Below are 23,604 nucleotides of genomic sequence, written 5' to 3' on the forward strand. Positions count from 1 at the left end.
ACCCTGCACAAGAATCAACTGAAAATGCAACGAAGACCTCACTGTGAAACATGAACTGTTGAACCTGTTACAAGAAATGATAGGTAGTACCCTATAATACATAAGCACAGAAAAGAAGTTTCCAAATAGTATTCCATTTGCTCTGGAACTGAGGCCAACAACTGAAAATTGGGACGTCATAAAGCTATAAAGCTTCTGTAGAGCAAAGAAAAACATTGACAGAATGAAGAGAAAGAACACGGAGTGAGGGTGAATCTTTGCCAGCTATACATCCAAAAGAGGATTAATATCTAGACAAAGCAAAGATTTAGAAAATCAAAGAATTAGGAAAATAAAGGACCTAAGCAAAAACTGAGCTATGGATCTGAACAGAGAGTTCTCAAAAGAAAAGAACATAAAATGGATGTAGTCTTAGAAGATGTTCAACATCCTTAGCAATTATGGGACCGAAAATTAAAACCACTTTGAGATTTAATCTTGTCCAATTTAGAATAGCTAGGGCCAAGAGAACAACTGACAAAATTTGGTGGGGAGAATGTGGCAAAAGGCGAACCCTCATTCACTATTGGTGGGATAGCAAACTGGTACAGTCATTGTGAAAAGCATTGCGGAGAACTCTCAAAACGCTGAAAAAATATCTACCCCATGACCTAGCTATGCAATGCCTTGATCTATACCCAAATGACTTGATACTCTACTACATAGATACTTGCTCAGTCATGCTCACTAACACTTGGTTCAGCTTTGAAACGGAAACAACCTAAATGCCCTTCATCTGATGAACTGATAATGAAAATGCAGTAAATATACACAAGGGAATTCTATTCCGCTGTAAAGAAAAATGAAAGTTGCAGGTAAATGGATGGAACTAGAAAATATACTGAGTGTGGAATCCCAGATCCAGAAGGACAAACTCTTAGTATTTTCTTTATTTGTGGATTCTAGCTCTGAATCCTCAGAAAGAAGACAGGAACAGTGCCAGAGAGAGGACGGAAGGAGCTCTAGAGAGGTGGCTAAGAGGACACTGGCACCGTGAATTGGGAAATGGGGGAATTGGAGATGAGCTTTAATGGGGAGAGGAAGGATAGTGATATAGAGGGAGAGGGTGAAATGAAACATAAATAATACTAAGGATGTGTTTTGTTAAAAATCCATAGGGATTTATATTTTAAGTTTACTTTAAAAACACATATAGTATTGAAAACCTAGCCAACTACTTATGACTGGAGAGGTCACAGACCCTAGAGGAGAACCTATGACAGCTATTTTCCTAAAACATAATTTCTAACTATATCCTCAATAGTTATCCTTATATTCATAGGTAAATGCAGTTCTCACTCATTATCAAAGAACATTCTTTTTTTGTTTGTTTGTTTTGTTTTTTTGCAATAGATGGAGACTATTACAGAGAAATAAAACTGGTCAAAATGCAGAGAATAGACACTTTTAGGTTCCCAATCCCAACTGCTTTATTTACAGCACAACCCCTACATATAAAACCCACTGGAAAAATCACAGAGTAGGGAGTGGGAAGATTTCAAAAACTACAGGACCATGCCTGCTGCTAGATACTCTCTTTCAGACTCCCAAGAAATCTCAACGGTGTAGTTACCTAAGCAAGAACTGCATAAAGACAACACCAATTGATATTGCCATCATGAGTAGTCAAATTTTTACAAGGTTCTACTCTTAAATGAAGAACTACTGGCAATTAAGACATAAAGTTTGAAGGAAGATGGATAAGGGTATCCTAAGGAAAGTTGGAAGGGGTACTAAGGGTGGATTTGATCAAAATACATTGTATACATGCATGAAATTTTCAAAGAATACATAATAAAAATTTTAAATTACAGAAAAAAATAGAAATTTGTCTTATTCAAGTACAGTTATCTAGACAGACTACCATAACATACATAATAACAAAGAACTCACAACAGTGGTATTTTGTCAGTTTTTTAGCACATGAAAAGCAAGGCTTTATATAATAGTTTTCTGTTACATTGAGAGAACATTTTGAGGTAAAGTAGATATATATTTCACTTAACATTTCTTGGTCTAACTTTATATTTGACATGTTGAGCCAAACCCACTTGTCTTAATGGCCAAGTTCCCACTAATATTTTATGATAATATAATAGTGCAATTTAGCTAAGGTAATCTAAGTGGAATAATGCTTTAGTGCTCATCTCTGTCCACTATATTTTACTTAATTTTCACAAGTTAGCATATATTTATCATATATAATAAGTCATTTGAAACATGTACTGATTGAGCAATTGCTAAATCAAATACTATTATACATTAAAAAAATAATTTCAAATTTTCTTAGTACAAAAAAACCTTTCCATTTTTGTTCTTAAATTTCTATTTCACTTCTTCAGTGAAATTCTTACTCCATCAAGATGAATACTTTAAAAAAATTATTTATTTTTTAATTTTGTATATGAATGTGCGTTATATGCACCAGTTGCATGCCTGGTGCCCACATATGCTAGAAGGGGGTATCAGAGTCCTTGGAAGTGAAGTTACAGGTGGCTGTAACCACCATGTAGGTGCTGAGAATCAAACCCCAGACTCTAAAAGTAAAACAAATGTCCTTAATGGTTGAGCTCTCTCTCTACCCCTAAGAGATATATCCTATTGTAATTTTCTCATGAACATATTTATATTGAATGCTTATGACTAATTCTTCTATTGTACCAAACTTATTTGCAACAAGATGTATACAGATTGAAATTAAAATTTAGTCTGTGACTGTAACACTTTACACACTAAAAATATGTTTTATGGAATGTATTCGTTATAATTATCACCAGTACATAAATAAAATACATTAAAATTTTGACAATGTTAAAAACAATGTATCTCTTAACAACTTAGCTGGAGATATTTTTAATTAACTCAGGTAGTCATGGATGCACATTACTTGTTATTAAAATAGACTTGGATCTCAGTACTTATCCTATTCTAATTATTCAATTTACACAGATTATGGTATTTGAAATATTTTTTGCAAAAATATTAATAATAGAGAGAAAGTTTTATTCTGCTTCAATGATGTTGCCAATAAAGGGCTAGAATGTAACCCCTTCTTTCTGCAATCCCCTGACCCAGGCCCATGCACTCCTCTGGATTATCAGCAAGCCTTTTTTTGTTATTCCTGCTTCCTATGAGTCTGTACCCATATTACATAACAGCAGCCAAGAATCTGTTAAAAGAAAATCGAAATCTCTTCCATATGTAAAGATCTTCCTTGGTTTCCCATCTCATTCAGAGTGAAATAAAAACACTTCCCATGACTTTCAAAAGTGCATGGCCTGCCCTTTTCCTTCTCGGACATCAGCCCTGCTCTCGTTCACAACGCGGCAGGAGTGCTCTGCCCTTGCTGGTGACCCTCCATTGACAAGCATCCTCCCCTGTCTCTGAGTTCCTGGACACTGGGATTCTCTTTGTCTGGAGGTATTTTTTCCTCACAATCTAGTTATCATCCTTCCAAGACACTGTCCTCTCTCTACAAACCTACACTTCAGTACCTCCCTATCTTAAGCTTTCACTCTCCTAAAATTATTCCCCCATTTCCCAATTCATTTATTTCACCCTTAGACAAGAGCATTAGCAATCATGTTGTACATTTAACTCTTGTTATAGTTATTCTGTCCACAACAAGGTTTGCCTCATAAAACACAGGTTTTGTAAAGTGTTATTAAATGTGGTTCAGTCTTAGAAAACAACACATGCTGAATAAACCCTCCTGGAACGTTCCATCGGTATGCCATGCTAATAACAAGGTACTGAACAGTGTTCGGGAGCATGCACTAGTGAACACAGTTTCAGTGGATCAGAAAGGTCTGGTTCACTAGGTCTTTAGATCATATGGCTGCGGGAATCTTAGGAGGCTTCAGCTTGCCTATGTTATTTGCTGAACTTCACAGACTTTTCCCAGGATGGTTGTTATCAAAATTCATTCCCTTGCAGATCTGAAACTTTCTTTCTGGTGTCATGGAGGGCTTACCATCACAGTTTCTTGCCTTGCAGCCTATTCACAGTATGGTAGCTTATAATACCTAGGGTCAAGAAGGGAATCCCCTCTACTCTGAGTAATCCTATACACTGGAATGTAATTTGGGAGAACAGTACCCCATCAAGAGAGAATATTACACAGGATGTGCCCATGAAGGAAAGGGAATCTTGAAGGCCATCCAGGAATCATGAACCATGTGTACCACAATAACTGGCCTAAAATGGGGAGCTAAGCCTTGTCTTATTAATGGTGTCCTGATTAAAGAGTACTTACAGACACCATTGATTTATATTTTCCTGTTATTTAAGACCCTGGAAGCTTTCAATACCCATAAAAGGAATTGGTTAATCTGAAAATATCAAGTGTGCAGGGAAAAGAAATGACTCCACACCTTCTCAGCACTTTCAGGGACCAGAGACTGTCAATGGGTGCTTTAGAATTACCTGTGCCAAAGGAGGTCCTTGACAACTGGTAGTTTGAGTATTTTGTATTAAACTTTGATGAACACTCAGCATAAGAACTTGCTTACAGCTGTAATTTATTCCAAGTGCGGCAACAAGATGCAGTTGACAGCCTTTCTAAGCTGAACTGATGTCCACCCACCCACGCCTGATTCCAGAGCATCTCCTTCTTCTGATTCTTTGGTCTTTTGTTAAAGATTTGTCAAGCAGTCTTCCAATCTTGGTTTCATCATCTACCATCTTATTGTTTGTAACAAATCCCAACATTGTCATCTTTATGTATTTTACCAGCCATTGGGTTAAATATATAATAGAAAAATGGCAACTGTTTCCTTATCTGTAGTTAGAAACTACACACTGCAGGATGCATTTAGGCTTGTTATAAAAAAAAAACTGATGAAGATATTCCCTAGCCTGGGTGTTTAAAGTTCTGTCTCTAGAATAGAGCTAGCTTCCACTGACTCATAAGGGAATAGTATGTGCATCTATATATGTGTATATGTGCAAATAACTTGAGTGAACGTTAACCATTCAAGCAACTTCAGTGAATTCATTACTGTTTTCATTGGGAATTATGCACAAAAGCACGTACGTGCATGTGTGTGTGTGTGTGTGTGTGTGTGTGTGTGTGTGTGTGTGTAGGCGTGTGTGTAACAATTGCTATTTGTACAGCAAAACAGCCTGTGTAGGTGGTGTTAAAATAAGTTTGTGCAATTAGCAGAAAATGGTTGATTTGGAAGTGGGAAGAGATTATAAAAAGGCAGACAATAGAAACAAGATAAATGAAGCTGAAGAAGCGTCAGCATTTCTAATTAATGGAGCTAGTATGGAATCTGAGACTGCTTCAACCCCCAAACAGAAGCACTTCTGTGGTCGGCACTGCTACCCAAATTCCTCCAGTAAATTTTTAGTTTGAAAAGTAGCCTGGCTTATTTGTGTTCTTCTAAAATGGAAGTATTTCAGGGAGTTTCATTTTTAAATAACTTGATGTGCCTTATGAATCCCAAAGAGCATAACTCTACCACGGAATGTGTACTGTAAGTCATAACTACACTAACCTATCTTATAGAAATATGACTTCATTCACTGACATGTCCAGTGATGTGTGTGGGGAAAGTACCTCAAAATAGAATCTGTTGTTAATTCTGGAATTTCTAAGATTTTCAATTTAAACATTTCATCTTCGGGCTTATCCATGTTTTAATTTTTCTTTTAAAAACTAGAAACTTTACCATAATTTGCCTCAAAACCAAAACAAATCCATAGTGATTTGAAACTTTAAATTATTATTATTATTATTAATTCATTTACTTTATAGCCCAACCACAGTTTCCCCTTCCTCCTTTCCTCCCATCCCCTCTCCCCTCCTCCCCTCAATCTAGTCCTCTGTTTCTGTTCGGAAAGGGGTAGGCCTCCCATGGAAACCAACCAAGCATGGCATATCAAATTTCGGTAAGGCTGAGCACTTCCCCTTATATTAAGGCTGGGCAAGGCAATTCTCTATGAAAAATAGGCTCCCAAGAGCCAGCCAAAGTGTTAGGGACTGCTCCCATGGCCAGGAGACCAAGCTACACAACTGTCACATACATGGAGTGGGACTAGGTAGGTTCCATGAAGGCTCCTTGCTTATTGGTTCAGAAACTGTGAATTCCTATGAGCCAGGTTAGTTGTTTCTGTTTTAATTATTCAGTAATAATTTGGGGATTAAATATATTTCATTAAGCTGTTACATTTGTTAAGCAAAACATTGTGATAGAGTATTGTAATATTAGAATCACTCTTCCAAACTCTGTGAATACCTGCATATGTGTGCCATAAAGTCACACAGATAAACACACATATTCATAAGTAAATTAAAAATAAATCTTTTAAATAAAAATGACTTGAAGTAAATGGAAATACAATAATAAAAGACTACAATTAACAATTGCCTTGTGTTCTAATTTTCGAGATGGTAAGGACAAGCTAGGAGCAGCACTCTGTTTTCTAGAAAGGCTGTCTGCCATCCCTGAAGGAAGGGTCATTATGGACCGCCCTATGAGAACCACTGCACCCCAGAGAGATTGTCCACGTGAACTTAAACAAGAGAAGGATACATATTGCCCACACAAACAGACCTTGAGCTGGGATGTTGGGAACTCCATCCACATGTACCCCGTAATTCCTGTCTTGAAGTTCTGGATGTGAAAAGATATCTACTACCTTACACTGAGTAAGTTTGTCACCCCTTCTATCGTGTTCCTTTATTTTCAATGAGCTGGCCTTGGACGGGGCTTGCTGCCTGTTCACTTAAAAATGGATACATATAACAAAACAATTATCGAGCAAGAATTACAGTTACAATATTAAAGAAGATATCTTATCTATTTTATATTTGTGAGTTTAAGGTTTTATATCTAACTTATCTTTTATCATAACTAAGGAAAATTTTAAGTATCTAGTCTTTAACCACATCAAAGACCTCAGAAGGATATAATACTACCTGAGAAATGGGAGAAGGATGCAAGCAACTTTCGGGAGTCTTGCAGGGTAGACAATTGTTTTGTTATATGTAATTTTACTATGTTGAAGTAAAAACCTTCCTTTTTGAAAAAGAAAAAAAGGGGGAAGTGCTGTGGATATCGCTCTGTATAAATAAACACTGATTGGCCAGTGGCCAGGCAGGAAGTATAGGCGGGACTAACAGAGAGGAGAAAAAAAGGAAACAGGAAGGCAGAGGAGAGACTGCCTGGAGCCGCTGCCAGGACAAGGAAGATGTAAAGTACCGGTAAGCCACAAGCCATGTGGCAAAGTAAAGATTAATAGAAATGGGCTAAATATAAAAGTAAGAGCTAGACGATGATAGGCCTAAGCTAACGGCCAAGCAGTTTAAATAATGTGAAAAAAAAAAATGGATACAAATCCTTATGCAGTAGGTCAGGATTCTCAACTCTGATTTGATGTTAGAAACAGAGAGGAGTTTAAAAATGCTGGTGACTACACCCACAAGAGTCTCAGGTGATGGGGCTGGAAACTATGTGGTTGCATTTTCTACTCAATGAGGTAATTTAACATATTTCTAGGACAGAAAACAGTTCAGCTTTTTAAACTGTGGTCCTGTGCCATTTTTGTATTGTTTAATCCAGTGCATTTTTTGCAGCTGTCATCTAGAGAGCCCAGCAGTGTATTTATTATATTTTTATTTGTTTATTTTGTGCTATGGGTTGGAAGAGAGACTCCTACAAGTTCACCTACCAGTTCACATGTAGAGGCTTGGTCCTCCAGGTAGTAGTTTGTGGAGAGTTGAACCTCTCAAGGTGAGACCTATTGTCTTTGAGAGCATGAGCTTGAAGGGGATTGTGAGGACTCAGACAATTCTCTGTCTGCTTCAGTTGAAATGTCACCATTTTGCACGGGTACCCTCTCCTTAACATTGCAATCCCATCAGAAGATGATTTAGTCAAGCTGCAACCTTCATCAAGCTATTACCATGCTACTTGTACATCAGGACCTCCAAAATTCTGAGGTAAATACATGTTTTATCTAATGAAGTAAAATTGGTTATTATTGTGGTTGACATATGAAATGTCCACTTAGAAGCTCATGTGTCCAAATCCTTGGTCCTCAGCCAGAGGCACTGTTTTGAAAGGTTATAGAACAAGATGAGGACTAGCTGACTCAGCTCTTGAGGGCTCTATGTTTCCTGCCTGCCTGCCTGCCTTGCAGAAAGAAACCTGCTGCTCTGAACAAACATTCTCCAGTTTCCAAGCATTCTCCCACCATAATGGGCGGTAGTGCCCAAACTGAGACTCAAACAAACCCCTTCTCTCGTTGAGTGGCTTTTCTCAGATGATTTTGTCACAGTGATGAGTAAAATAATATAGTCACTTGGGTGTTTTGTTATATTAACAACCAGTTAATACAACAATTTGAGAAGTATAAATCATGTCCACCTATAAGAATCATTTGAAAGTTAAGTGTACTTTAGCTGTATATGTATCTATTTATGGCTTTGAGGGATAAACTTAATTTTCTCTTTTGCTTCAGTCCTTCTGATTAAAGGTGATAATAAAAATGATTTATTTTTTTTGTTTTTTGTTTTGTTTGTTTGTTGTTTGTTTGGTTTTTTTTTTTTTTTTTGGTTTTTCGAGACAGGGTTTTTCTGTGTAGCTCTGCACCTTTCCTGGAACTCACTCTGTAGCCCAGGCTGGCCTCGAACTCACAGCGATCCGCCTGGCTCTGCCTCCCAAGTGCTGGGATTAAAGGCGTGTGCCACACCCTCCCCCGGCGATAATAAAAATAATTTAAATTGAAAATGTTTATCTGAAGCTTACAAAATCAATGAGAATAGATGGAATGAAAATTGTGAATCCTTTTGAGTTTTCTAGTTTACAACATGTGTGTGTGTGTGTGTGTGTGTGTGTGTGTGTGTGTGTGTGTGTGTGAAAATATTAAAATTTAAAGTCACAATAAAATTCTTGGAGTGTGTTATATAGTAGGGGATCAGTAATTGGAGACTTAAATCCTCATATGAAATCTAAGCCTCATTTCAGTTCTAGTCTTTTATTAGAGTAAAACTATGTTGGCTGCTCAGAAAACATGGTTTAAGGACAGTTTATTTTCACATAACAAGATATTTCAAGGTCAGCAAGTCCCACGGTGCTGCTGAATAGTCAGTGCCAGAGTAGCCTAAGCCTGTGTAACAACTGCAAGGCAGCTTATATTCTTCCCAGCTACACATTCAAATCCATGGAAGAACCAGTGGGTTGGAGTTACACCACTCACTGGCTTCTAGTAAGTGACATTTTTATAAGAAAAAAGTTTTTTTTCTCTAAAATCCCCCATTCCATTTCTACTTGAGATTAATTACCAAAAACTGTGTCCTGCAGACTCTCTAGTCAAAAGATTACTGAGTATTTACTGTTTATTTTTCCACCTTCTGTTTTATTGTTAAACAAGAAAGGCAAGTTAGATATACATCAGCTGGAAAAATTGTCTATAATCACCTCACCTTTCTGTGTGTTTGTCAGCTTCTTCCATTTACTCTATTAAATGTGAAGTTGAGTTAGTCAAAGAATGGATCTTTTCATTGTTAGAGGATATTCTCTTTCCATTTACAAGAACCACATAGTTTTAGAGAGCTTGAACTTTTCTCTGAAGACTCCCTTTCCCAGAAACATATGTTGCAGTCACAAATCTGCTTTCTCCATTCAGGAAAAAAGTGTTGTTTCCTTCTAATGATGAGACCAATCTGGTAAGATATATCACTAGTAGATTCTGTATTTCATTCTACACAGAAGGAGAAACTATTTGAAAACTTTGTGCAGGGTAAGGCACTATGACCATATTTTGTACATTTCAAAGGCTGTGTGGAAAACATCGTGGCAACAAGACACAGAGAGAAGTTTCTTACAGGAAACTTTCAATTGCTAAAAAAAAAAAAAAATCTCCTTAGGAAAGCCAGTAATCCGTGTAAAAGGTGAGCACTGACAACCACGGGAGTGGTGGTTGCTCATGTTGGAAGAGGTGGGCAAGTGTTCTGGAGACAGAACTGATCATGTTGTTAAGATATCAAAAGCAAGTATCTATGAGGAAGATTCTGGAGTAAGAGCTGACTCTAGGTTGAGGCTAGAGGAGATGAGAGTAACTGTGGGAAGGAGCAGAAGAACTGAAACTTGAGAGTGTAAATAAACTTGACCTATGCACTGTGCTACTGCTTATCCATCATAACAGCAAGGACTGGCTTGATAATCCAAGACATGTGAGGCTTTCCATAATGCTTATAACAACCCTGAACAGAAGAGTATGCTAAAAATGCTATTATATTACAACATAAAAGTAGTAAATCAGGATCACTACTTTACATATCAAATGCAAATTAATTCAACTCTCATACAAAAGGATAGAATAGCAAACTGGGTTAAAATGCCAAGTGTAATGTAGTCAGAACTCAGAGATGTTCAAAACAGTAATAACTGTTTAAATAGAAAACTGAGATTGGCAATGTAAATAATAAAGCTAAAATATGAGGAAACAGAACTAATTAAGACAAATATGCAACAGTATAATAAAACATATAGTTATGAATAAAATATAGTGGTTTAAGTCTGTGAATCAAATAATGTAGCAAGCATGATACATAAATTTTAGAAACAACTGTAAAGAAATTATGATTAAAGCACATTTATGTCTTTCTGTTGGGAGACCTGACTATGTCTCTCCTAATTTGAACTAATCTAGAGGCTAAATTGTGGTGCCACCATTAGTTATCTATCCACATAGATATTGGATAGGCAGCCTGGGATCCAGAATCCAGGCAGCAAAGTACTCAGGTACCATTCTTCCATGTCTACATCTGTTTGTAAGATGAGATAATAAGTTTGTGTATAGGGGAGAAGTTTCTCAGTCCTGTCTATCCCTGTGGTCCAGACAAATCTCTCCCACCCAAGCTCTTGCAGCCATTTATAAAATAATCACTCAGAAGCTTATATTAATTACAAACTGTATGGTCTATTGCTCAGACTTCTTGCTAGCTGGCTCTTTCATCTTAAATCAACCCATTTCTATTAATTTTTGTGTTGCCACGTGGCCATGGCATGACTAGACTGCTGGCATCTTGTTGCTCCTTGGGCAGTGGGCTGATGTCCCCTCTTCCCACCTGTCTCTTTCCTGTATCTCTGCTTGGATTTCCCACCTGCCTTTAAACCGCCCTGCCATAGGCCAAAGCATATTATTTATTAACCAGTGGGAACAACATATATTCACAGCATATAGAAAGACATCCCACAGCATTTCCCCTTTTCTGTCTAATGAAAAAAGGTTTTAGTTTTAACATAGTAAAATTATACATAACAAAACAGTTATCAAGCAAGAATTACAGTTATAATATCTAGTCTATTTGTGTTTGGCAAAATTAAAGAAAATATTTTATCATCTCTTCTACCTATGTGAGCCTAAAGTTTTATATCTAATTTACCTTTTATCATGATTAAAGAAAATGATAACTATAACTATCTAGTCTTCATCCCCATCAAAGACCCCAGAAGGATATAATATTACCCAAGTAAACAGGAAGTCCATTGCAAGCAACTTCCATAACTCTAGAAATGACAAGAGACATCCAGCTGCCTGGACAGTCACTCAAAGTTTTTATGTAACATTGGGGTATCCATCTTCAGCCTATAGGACTAGAGTATCTGGAAGATTTTTCAGTGAAGCAGGAAATTTGAAGAACTGTTCACCCATTTTGGCAAAATTTATCAGTCGCTTCTCCCTATGTCTTGCAGAATGTTTGGCAATCTCCTCTGAGAAGCAGGAACCTGTAGGACCATCTCATCCTCTTTTGGCAAAGTTCAGTGGTCACCTTCCTATGGGACCAGCATGTCCAGTTTATACAGCATCTTATCAAACAGTCAAAGCAAGAGCACTTTTTTTCCCAGTGGCTATGTTTTGCCACAAAGATAACAAACTCCATAACGAGTTTTTTGGATGCCCATCATCCTCTTTGAAGTAACTGGTGCTGCCATGAGCAGACATGTCTCACTGTCCAAAAAGTCACAGTTTTTAAAACATTTTAAATGCCATATTCTGTAGGTCTTTGAAGTGTTTGAAGATTATCTACCTAATTGAAACATATCTATGTATACCTAAAAAATTTAACTAACATAACAAACTTAACTAAGTTTGATTATCATAGATGGCTAACTATTAATCTGTATTTCTTAATGATACATTACAATTTTAAATGAGTTACATAAACATAATACTTTAAACAAGAGTAGAAATATACACACAGTATAACAAAATTAACTTTAAATTTGTATCATTAAACCAAAATCCATGTCAATGTAAAATATTTCAAACAAGGTGCTGCTTTTTAAAAGTAGATTCAATAATCTACCCCTTTATCCTATACTATCTAAATCCCCTTTTTTTCTTCAGAAAGAGATTACATTTATAATCAAGCTCCTTTAAATAAAAATAAACATTTACAAACAATATTTTGGGAATTTGGGCGTAGCTTTTCATACTACATCCTGCTGATTGGAGGTGCTGTCAATCTTATGGGGATCCCGAGAAAATTTAAGACAATGGTCAAGTCCTAGGAAGACCCACTATAATCTTTTTTGATAAAGATGATCTGTCAAGGTTCAGGAGGTCTCACTTGATCAAATCTAATCCATCTTAACCTGGAACAAATTCATAGCCTTTTGCTTCCTGTGTAAGCAAAAGCAGAGCCTCCTTTACAAAGGAGCAACATATCTTTAGATCCAAATTTTGAAGTCAAAATACCTTTAAAATATCTATATTGGTTTAATTTAGCAACCTTTACAATCAAATGTCTTTTCGCAGTTAGCTCACTAACAGTCAAAAAATTTAAGGAAAATACAATATACATAAGTCAGACTCTCTGTGTATATTCCATCTTTACTGACCATTTCTTTTATATTACTTTTATTGTCTTTTTAAAGACTTTGTTTTTAAAACTATTTTCTTATATAACTGCCTATACTCATTTTCCTCTCTCTTCCAAGCCTATGTACATTTTTGCACACACTGTAAACCATTTAGAGGTTTATTCCATCTGAATCTGTCTTATTGTGTATCTATAATCCTTTTCTGATCAGCAGAGATTTAAACTGCTAAGCTGCACAATGGCTTTGGCTGTTGACTCTGCCTCATTCAGTTTCCCAACATGGCAAAGATACATTTACTGCCAGCTCTGGGAGCCATGCTCACCGCCAAGAGTTTATGCCTCCAACAAGCAGCATATAGCCCAGAAACTTTTTTTTTTTGGTCTGTACCAGCAAAAGATAAATCCACCACGCAGCATACTGTGTGGTTTGGAGATGCCTTTGTGTACAGATACTGAGGCAGGAATCCGCCATGCTGTGCTCAAGCTCAAATGTCTCAGTGTCTCTGTCCAGAGGCATGCATGAGAGACGTGAACTAGAAAGCTGCTCTTGGCTCTGTTTTAGAACCCTTTTTTAAAACTTCTTCGGGTTTTAGGTGGAAATTCTTGTCCCATGTCGGAATGACAGATAATGTGAGAAATCCACGGGAGTATGCTTAAAGGGTAAAAGAAATTTATTAGGAAAGAAGACTCACTAGACAGAATAGGAGAATTTTTGCAGGGTCCTGGAAGGCTGAGGTACTGTCCCACGCTGTTCTGTCGCCTGAGTCAGTCCATACCATCCGAGCCCATGCTCTCTCCATCTGAGGGAGAAAGAGCAGAGCAGTGTACATGCCTCTCAGGTCTTCAGGGTGGCCCCCTGGCCATGCCCCAGGGTCAGGTACTTCAAGGTTATAGGTAGAAGAGTTACCTGCTACATCTCAAAGGGCTGTACCTCAGGGTCATAGGTAGAACAGATATCCACTACATTTGTGTTTGTTGACCTACAGAAATTAAGAAATGACATTTCTTTGGCTTGGCTCTCATTTTGTTTATTTCTATTATAATGCATCAAATGGGGCAGGACATTAACAGAAATGGTTAAGGAATATTTTTCTATTACCTCATTGCTTTATCAAGAAAATAATAAACATATCTAGGTATTAAATGCACTACTTATTATTTCCTAGCAAATGTGATGTATCAATATTGCTACATAATTCTAAGTAAACTTGAAAGCTGGGTTCATCTAGCTTTCTTGGTTTGGGGAAAATGCAGATGGTCCAATTCACAGACTTAGGAAGAATTATCAGGCAATCATTTCAATGTGTAAATACACTCTACTATTACCTTGTCTAGAGCAAAAGCGAAGGTCCCCATATGATATCCAGTTACATTATTGAGTTCTGAGGTAGAGTCAGAACTAACATTGAATCACTATATCCTTAACCTTATTTAGCAACAAAAGGTAAGCTAGTTCTCTATTCTATAAAAGAAATTTCAAGCAGCAAACATACGTAATTGCTAGACAAAAGGGCATTTCTCACAGGAATTTGCAATATGTGTAATTTGTCTTCCACCCTTGTTACAGTAGGTGCAATTTATCTTGTGGGAAATGAATAGGGAAGGGGCACTGCAGTCATTGAGGTTGGTTATTAGTCACAACTTAGTCATAGACTTCCCAAAAGTGAAGAGACATTCTATGGCATTCTACAGTATCTTGATACCCCAGGAGGGACACCCATGACACCAAGATGCTGATTTTGCTAAGCATTTCTACATATAAATATTAAAGTATAAATTTGTAAGTTGCTTTGTTAACTTATTAGAATATATTAAGAAAGAAAAATGTACTTCATTTCTTTTGATCTATCCCATCCCCCAATAGTGTGTAAGAAGTTGTCTTAAACAAACAGAAGACCTACAAGCAAAATAAATGCTTTAGAAAAATGGTTTGCAGAACTATGTGTATCTGGGAAGAAGATGTTTAATTAGAGTTATTAGTCAGTTTTATAACACATCTGTGTGATGAAAGGTGTTTAATAGACTTCAAAATACGATTCTTTGTGGATTTCCAAAGTGTTTGTACAAGTTTGCATCCCCACCAACAATGTAGGAGTGTTCCCCTAGCTCCACATCCTCTCCATCATATGCTGTCTTCAGTGTTTTTGATCTTAGCCATTCTGACGGGTGTAAGATGGTATCTCAGAGTCGTTTTGATTTGCAGTTCCCCAATAGCTGAGGAGCCCCCATGGAACTGAATCAGGCCCTCTGGATAAGTGAGATAGTTGCTTAGCTTGAACTATTTAGGAGGCCCCCAGGCAGTGGGACCAGGACCTGTCCTTAGTGCATGAGCTAGGTTTCTGGAACCTAGGGCCTATGCTGAGACATTTTGCTCAGCCTTGGTGTAGGGAGGAGGGGACTGGACCTGCCTCAACTGAATCTACCAGGCCAAACTGAATCCCCAGGGAAGACCTTGCACTGGAGGAGGTGGGAATGGGAGGAAGATTGGCGGGGAAGGCTGGGGGGTGGGAGGAGGGAGGACAGTGGAATCTGTGGTTGATATGTAAAATTAAATTAATTATAAAATAAAAAAAATATGATTCTTAAAGAGCCTGATTCCTTACTATGTTCCCAGCACAGGAAGTTTTTTTAAAGTTACAATTTACGGTTTGATTTTTAGTGTAAGAAAAAGAAAAAAAAATGAGACTCTATTTGCTTTAATTTTGATATAGCTAAGATAATATAGATAGGAGTCTCTCTACATTTCCAAGTGAGTGACTGAACACATTGGCCCAAGTTGGTCACACTAAGGAATCAGTTCCAAACCAACTATTGACTTGTTTGTTTTCTATAAAATGTTTGAAAAGAACCAAAATGGAGAATTTCTGTAGAAATATCAGTCCCACTGGGAGGAACCTGCTGTGGTAGCAGTCTGCACATCATCACTGCCAAAATCAAAAGAAGAGAAATCCAGAAATGCCAAGTGTGGAGATAGGTAAGAAAGTTGAAGTGTTGGTTTGATTACACATGTTAGAATGCTTATAATTGGAGCACTAGACAAGTGGTCTTGCCCTTGATATATGAACTATATCAGTATAGTAAGGCATTTATGTGAGTGACTTATATATAATTCTAGCCTTCTAGAATTCAGAAAAATGAGAATGATATTAGTATACATCAACTTTACGTCATCTCAGTTTTTTTAAGGAAAATAAGTATTTTAATAAATGTATCGCTTGTTGTTAATGTAAGTATGTAGTTGGATGCAAAACATTATGTTGAGAACCAACACTGTATAGAACGGAAGATTTAGGCTTAGGGATGACACAATCAGAGCAGGCACTGGCAGTCACAGCTGACCATCCCGAGACAGAAGATCGAGAACACAGTTGCAGTGGTTTCATGGAAACTGTGAGACAGAGGCAGTAAAGGAAAGACTAAGACACAGTGGAAGTACCTCAGGTAGAAATGGGATGAGGACACGGATGCGAGCTCCGCATCAAAGGGGACAGAGACTAATTAAAAACACTCCTAAGGTACTTGAGCAATGGATTTCCAAAATAAATAAGTAAGTAAAACCCAGAATAAGAATCAAGCTTGGAAGAAAAAGGAATATAATAAGAGACATGCGTGCCCCAGTGGAATCTTCAAAGGTGGCTGTCCAGGAAGCAGCTGGAAGGGTCTGCAGGATGGGTGAAGACTGAAAACAGCAGGAAGATAATTTTCAACTGTTACCCACATGAGAGGCATTGAAGATGATGAGAGTTTACTAAGTTCCTTTGTAAAAACTGTGCTTTCTAATGGTTGACGTTTGTCAACTGGTGCTTTATTTTCTAAATTTGTGTCTTAGAAAAAAGATGTACGTATAAATGAAGATAAGATGTAACGCCTTAAGTGTTTGAATAATCATTCCTGTTAGTATTTTTTAAGTTGTTGGAAAGTCTTTAAAAGCAAAATATGAATTTCAATGCTAGGGTCTCCACAGTTAAGCGTACCAATGTAAATGTAAGTACGTGTACGTATGCACACACACACACACACACACACACACACACACACACACACACACGGGACAAGGGAAAGAGAGCAAGAGAGAGGAGGCACTCATATGTTTAGTGAGAAATTATCAGAAAAGTCCTTGCAAATATCTCTTAAATTACAGGAGAAGAAAGATATAATCATGAGTTTAATGTGACAGTGATGCATTTCTCCCTAATTCTATTCAGTTCTGCTCTTATCCATAGAGTTTTGACCCCCCTTTCCTGTATCCTTTCTTAAGGATAGTCTACAGGCCTAACAATAGAAGACTACACTGTTTCCATGGGAACACAGGGAAAGAGGCTCTCCATGCCTTTCCAGTCCTTCCTCATTCTTTTCTTGAATTAGCACTTCTTCTCTTTCTAATTCTACCATTAATCCCTGAAAAAAGAAAAAAAAAGCTCCACAAGCTTTCTCCCAAGGGTCTTTACTTCCTAAGACCTTTTATTGTTTTTCAGTAGATGGGAGAGAGAAAGATTGTGCTGGTGTGACAGTCACAGAGAAAACGAAGGGAGAATATTCCCAGTTATGCCAAGTAATGGTCATTTTTCACTTTCTCTTATAATAAAACGTGTTACATTGCTTGCTTATTTCTCACATGAAGACCCTTAACAGCAGAAATCACATCTACCTAAATCCATATGCTTGGTGAGTATATTATTGAAAAGATGAACAAGTGGATGGATTTTTCTGGAAATTAAATATATTTAAGGCTTTCCACTTACAAATTAAAATAGATCACTTCATTCTTTACATGAAGTAATGTTGAGATGACAAAAAAAAATGACTAAAGTCAGGCTTGAATCTAGACCTTCCATGACTTGCCCTTTTGACTGTGGTATACTGTTTCTTTTTGGAAGAATGGATGCAGTCAGAATAATGCATTCAGAATAATGATGTAGAGCAGGGAACATGGCCACTAACAGCCAGCTAAGCCAGTGGACACAGAAGCCCTATGACGTAATTCTCACTTAGTGCTTCCAGCATGGCTTCACATGCTTGTAGTTTCTTTGCACAGCTTTAACGTGCTTATTAGCACTGATAGATAATAAATTAGTTCCATTATTTGTCAACTCTAGCTAGTACTTTGGATCTATGAAAGCAGGGTGTTGTCGTTGTTGTTTAAGCCTACTCATATGGTATGTAAGGGAGATCTTGTCAATTGCTGTTCTTCTATATGTTTTCTGATTTGAATACATGAACACTTGTGAGAAGGAGGAAATGACATACAGAAAAATCCATAAACAGTATGAAAGGGAGCCTGGTATTGACATTTTTAAATCAATATTTGTTTGTGTAAAATATGCCTCACTTATTTCTTTTGTTACTCCTCTCACAGATTGTTCAGAAATTGTGGTTATAATATAAATTTAAAAGTCATTGCCTCCCAAGTTTGCTGTTACTGATAAATCTAGTCTTAATTAGCTATGACCTAATTCTATGAGGTGATTTGAAAGATTTTTTTCTCATAAAGTCTCATAATTATTTCATAACAAAATCAACAAAGGATTTGAATCTTTAGCTATAAAATATTTTACCTGTTTGGTCAGGGAAAAGTCTCAGTTTTAAAGACTTCCTTAAAATATCATGACAATTTTGCATCGTTGGAAGAACATTATCAATATTTCATTGTAATCATCTTCACTGCAGGGGAATCTAAGAGAAATATCTGTTAATTAAAGTGATTTTATGTCTGTCTCTCATTTGCAGTGTCCATACTAACCCAAGTGATCAGACAACGCTGATCAGAGAAGAACATTGAAAAGCTCTGTTCAGGGGGAGGGGAGGGGAAAAAAAGAAAAGCTCTGTTCAATATTCTAAAATTGCTCCCTTATTTGATGATAGCTAAGTATCTCAATTTGCAAGTAAAGATAAATGCTAAGATAATTTTTATATTCAGACTCGTGAGACCAAATAGACATTAAAGTATCTAAAAGTGTAATGGCTGAAAGAAATACTCACAAAGTAACTGAGACAAATAAATAACTTTATTTGCTTGCTCTTTTCTTAGAAACTTATTTCAAATCCTCCATCACTTTAGTAAACTAATTGCAGTCTATAAATTGAAGTCAAGTTTTTATGTATTTGCGGTTCACTCACTCTAATATATATGCTAGAGTTATACTAGAGTCAGTATGTCTAATTAAAGACATACTAAAAAGATGAGGCAAGAGGGTAATGGTGTAGTGAGTAAATAAGTACACACTGCATGAAAACTGTTACATCCCTCCCCAAGTCTTATCTTCCCAAGACCATCACCAGCAGAATCCTGATAGGGTTCAGAGTGATAACATTGCTGACTTAAAAATCTCACTCAATAGACTTTAGAATGAAAACTACCTAAAAACCTTAACTGAGCAGAAAGATAGGGGTGCTCAAGACATCATGACTTATTGTAGCTACTTAGCCAGCTAAAATCCATCATCCCTTGGAATTCTTCACATTTGGAAAAATATATTTCTTCAGTTAAGCCAGTATAATTGGGTTTCTGCTACATGTTTCTGAGTTAATTGTTGGTTCATAAATACATTACTCTTGGTCATTCACATATTGTTTAGCATAATGAATACTGGGGAAAATCCAGCTATTTTTACAGTAATTTTAAATAATTCAAATAAAGTTTTACAGTATTTTTAAAACTTATTTCTTCACATTACATGCAATATTTTCCAATATTCACTTTCCTCAGGGATCTCACAATGCAGTATATAAATTTAGCACTGTAGAATTACAACATAATCAAAAATCTAATGCTATGCCTATGGCCATAACTGCCCTGGAATTTCATATTTCTTAGAAATCATTGCTACCAGTCAGATTTGTTTATATGAATCATTACACAAAGAATTAGCATCCTAGGTTTGCATAAACATTGGTATGTCAGTGATACTAGAAAGCATAAGAAAACGATCTCTAAACTTATCTTTTTACTTTTTTCTGACTTATACAGGAAGACTGTTGGATGAAACCTTACACACAAAACAATCTATCTAATTTCAAAGAAGAAAAAAGTGCATAGCCACTTTTGGAGTTTAGTTGATGTTTCCCTGTTTCTAAATAAACCGATGGCAAGCATTCTCTTACTAATGTCTGAGCCCCATCTTATAGCCTCTACTTTACAGTTAGCAGAAAACAGCTATTCAGCTTCCTTTTTAAACATATACAGACATTTATGCCAATCTATCAGCTATGGGTATGTCAAACCAAGAGACTCATAAAGGTTCCACAACCTCCCCAAACAGCACTACCAGCTGGTGTGCAAGTGATCAAACACATGGCCCTATGTGGTAATTCAAATCACAACACATTTCTCTGCTAGTCACTATAGGTTTGTGGCTAGCTCATAATGCAGCAGTATACTCAATCCACCTTCAAACATCCCTGTAGTTTTATAGTTACAGCACTATTTAAAAAATTCTGAGTCCAAATCTGCTCTAAGACTCAAGGCAATCTCTGTGAGCATCTATCTATACATGAATAAAGTAAGTTACATACTTCCAACATAAAAACAGTATAGAGTAAACCTTTTTATTCTAAAAAAAAAAGAACCTCTAGGTCACTTGCCTAGGCCCTTCTTTTCTTCTGAAAGCTCATGAACATAGTCTTTACATTTCTCCTTTCTGTCAGCATTCTGTCTTCCAAGCTTCTACCAGAATGGCACATTGAGCTTTGCTTCTCTAGCTCACAACTCCAAACTCATCTACATCCCCTCCACTAACTAATTCCAAATGTCTATGAACCACATGGTTTATTCCTTGACATCAATTTGCTGCATTAGCTATTTTGGTTGTCGCTGTGAACTAATATTTGACAAGAAGAAACAATAAAGACTATTTTAGACCATATGTTCATGGTAGGGAGATATCACATTAGGGGCTCTAACTGTGTCTGGACTCTCCAAAGCAGTGCCATCAGTTGGTGACGAACTGTTTAAACATTTGAAGTTGTCAATTACATTTATATCCAAACCATATAGTAGATTAAAGCACTCAAAATGTTTTGTCAACATTAAAGTCTTTCTTACAGTAGTATCTAAAACTGAAAGTCATATCCACCACATACAACATATATTCTACTTTTGGATCTTTCTATTAAATACAGGTAAGTCTCAAAAGGAGTAAGTTATAATTCTTCTGCTATATTCAAGAAGTACACAATAAAAAATAATTGAAAATGTTGATTCATTGTTTGTATATATAATAGAGTTATATATTTCTCATTTTTATGTTTGTGTTCTCTCAGTAGCAGTTTTTTAAAGGTCAAATATAATTATATGTTGACAAATAATTAAACTAGAAATGGACCAACTGCTGGGGTAGTTTTGACACAGCATGGTTCTTATTACTCGGTTTATCATCTAAGCCAGACTGTAAAGGCCAGTTCCTAGGGGAAGAGACTATATGAAACATGAGAGAGCAACCAAATTGTGACCACAGTGATACACTTAATGATGGTCCCTTTTCCTGCAGCAGCGAGGAATGGCAAGTCAGGGAAGAAGGACTCTGAAGTGTATGGATGCCTCATTGTGCAGTGGGGGAGGGCTCTTGGCACCAATCAGGAACCTTGTGGAGCTGCTGCATAGACCTGGGACATCAGTTAAAGGGACATGGTTGGCCAAAGTGTTGCACTGAAATAATCAACAAGAGGAGCTATGGAAACCAGAAGAAAAGGAAAAGAGGAAAAAGAATACATGAGTCATTCAAAGTGATTCACTGAATTTATGTGAGAGGTACTAAAGCCTCTGGCATTCTCTGAAGATGTGGACTGTTAAGTTATTCTTACTCTAAGACCTCTCATATAGAAAAACTGTGAGCAATGCTGAAAAAAAGAAGCAATAGCATAAATAAAACTGTTCTTAGACAAAACACTTGGTCTTAGGGTCTTCAGAAGAAGGTCATATGAGGCAATGATGAAGTCAATTCTCAAAGGTACTTAAGTAGACAACAGAGTAACTGTCCAAAAGAGAGATTATCCCTCTTTGGTAAAGATATTTCAGTGAAACCAACAACAACATATCAGAAACGGGAACACAACAAAGGTTTCCACCATTTAGGAAATTATTCTCAATTTTTCAAGCGCACTGTATGTTCATAAGGTGCTTTCTGTGTGTTAACACTATTGTAAGGATTGTGGGGAACAAATAAATGACAGGTATTATTCCTTCTAGTTCTCTGGGTGATGTTAGAGCTGGTTACAGGGCTCTGAGGAACACACAGACAAAGATGCATGGTAAAATAGGGCAGAAGACAAAGAACCAGTAAAAATAGAAAATGAAATCTTGTCACAGTGAGGTCAGAAAAAATAAACTTCAGAAGACAGGAAAGATGGAGTGTTCCTTAAATATATAGCTACACTGTACATAGTTGGGAGTTTTGTTGTTAAATATAGGTACTCCTTTATCACCCTGTAATCTCCATCTGACTGAAAGAAAGCATAATCAAATCTTGTGTAGCTCAAATCTTGTGTTAAAATGAAGATGTGTCTGACAACTGGAGAAGCATCAGCAATTGTCTTAAAATAATAAAGGAAATTCACATATTTTGTGTAGATTCTTGGATAATTATAAATACTTCCTCAACAATGCATTTTGTATTGAAGAATATGAACATATGAAAGGACAGAATATATGTCAAGATTGTCAAATCCTTAAAGATGTAACTTAGTCTTCTATAAGAAACCCTTGATATTAATAAAGTTAGACCACTGAACAAACAAACAAACAAATGATCTCTCGATGCATAAAAATGTAGAGACCACATAGTAAATACAAGTAGTATTCAATAGTAATGCTCACCAAAAATTGAAAAACAGAAACTATGAATGTAAAGGAAGTACATATCTTATCCCTTTAAAAAGGGGGAGGGTGTCCTTGGGGTTTTGTGGTCATTTTATAAAAACTGTACACATAGTTGTCTTCAAATTACTTATAGAATGCTAAATATAGAAAATAAAAAATTCCTGTATCAACAAAAGTGTCAGAACAAAATCGTAGACTAGGAGAGGACTTAGAAGGAATTGTAAGCTCAGGATCCACAGATGCAAATTCACCAACCATGTCAAAATCCACAGGCCACATTTCCTTTCAAGCTCTCCAGTCAATACTGCTACAAATATCCAGACACTGCAGTGGTGTTTTTTTTTTTAAACAAACCAATAGTAATTAGTAAATGAAGATGGTGAGTAAAGCTGGGGCTCTAATCTAAACTTTCTGTTCTTTAAATTTTAAACACAGTAGAATCTTAGAAGTTCACTTAGTCCTCTTCACTATGCTTCTATTTCCTCAGAAGGAAATAGGCATGGAGAACTCAGGTGACTGGCTCAGGCAATAGGTGAGTGGATGTCAGCTGTCCTAATCACCAAGTCAGGGCTCAGAACACATGAACACCTAGCAAATGAGTCTTCACAAGTGAGAAAGCTACAACCATTCAGTAGTTAGGCTGTGGTGTCACCTTGTATCTGTATGACCAGACAATAACACTCAGGCAAACATTTGGTTCCTAACAGACAAATCAATAGCTCCCAGGAGACAAGTCAACAGCAACTGAGGTTAAGTGAAGGAATGTGACACTAGCCGATTGCTGAAATAAGCACAATGGGAGCGCCATACACAGAGAGAGCTAATTGCAGATCAAAATAAAGAAAATGTTGATCAAATCAGCCAGATTCTGTCTCCATTCAATAGCATATAGTCACAGAAGATTAGCTATTCA

At 36.7% G+C, this 23,604-nt stretch overlaps 1 long non-coding RNA gene across 2 annotated transcripts in view; it reads right to left on the reverse strand.

Annotated features, from left to right (window-relative positions):
• LOC128106331 (uncharacterized) overlaps window positions 1–23,604 on the reverse strand; it is a 133,080-nt gene that overhangs the window by 63,715 nt on the left and 45,761 nt on the right. Inside the window, exons 1-2 of one of the 2 annotated variants that reach the window (XR_008216663.1) lie at window positions 13,785–13,888; window positions 13,570–13,677 (exon numbers count right to left, since the gene is read on the reverse strand). This is a non-coding gene — a long non-coding RNA (uncharacterized LOC128106331). Of the gene's footprint in view, window positions 1–13,569; window positions 13,678–13,784; window positions 13,889–23,604 lie in introns of those variants that run through there. The other variant, XR_008216662.1, reaches the window with a different exon arrangement.

The sequence above is a fragment of the Peromyscus californicus genome, unplaced genomic scaffold, assembly GCF_007827085.1.
Source record: "Peromyscus californicus insignis strain IS unplaced genomic scaffold, ASM782708v3 Scaffold_9__1_contigs__length_137607984, whole genome shotgun sequence".
NCBI classification, from domain to species: domain Eukaryota; kingdom Metazoa; phylum Chordata; class Mammalia; order Rodentia; family Cricetidae; genus Peromyscus; species Peromyscus californicus.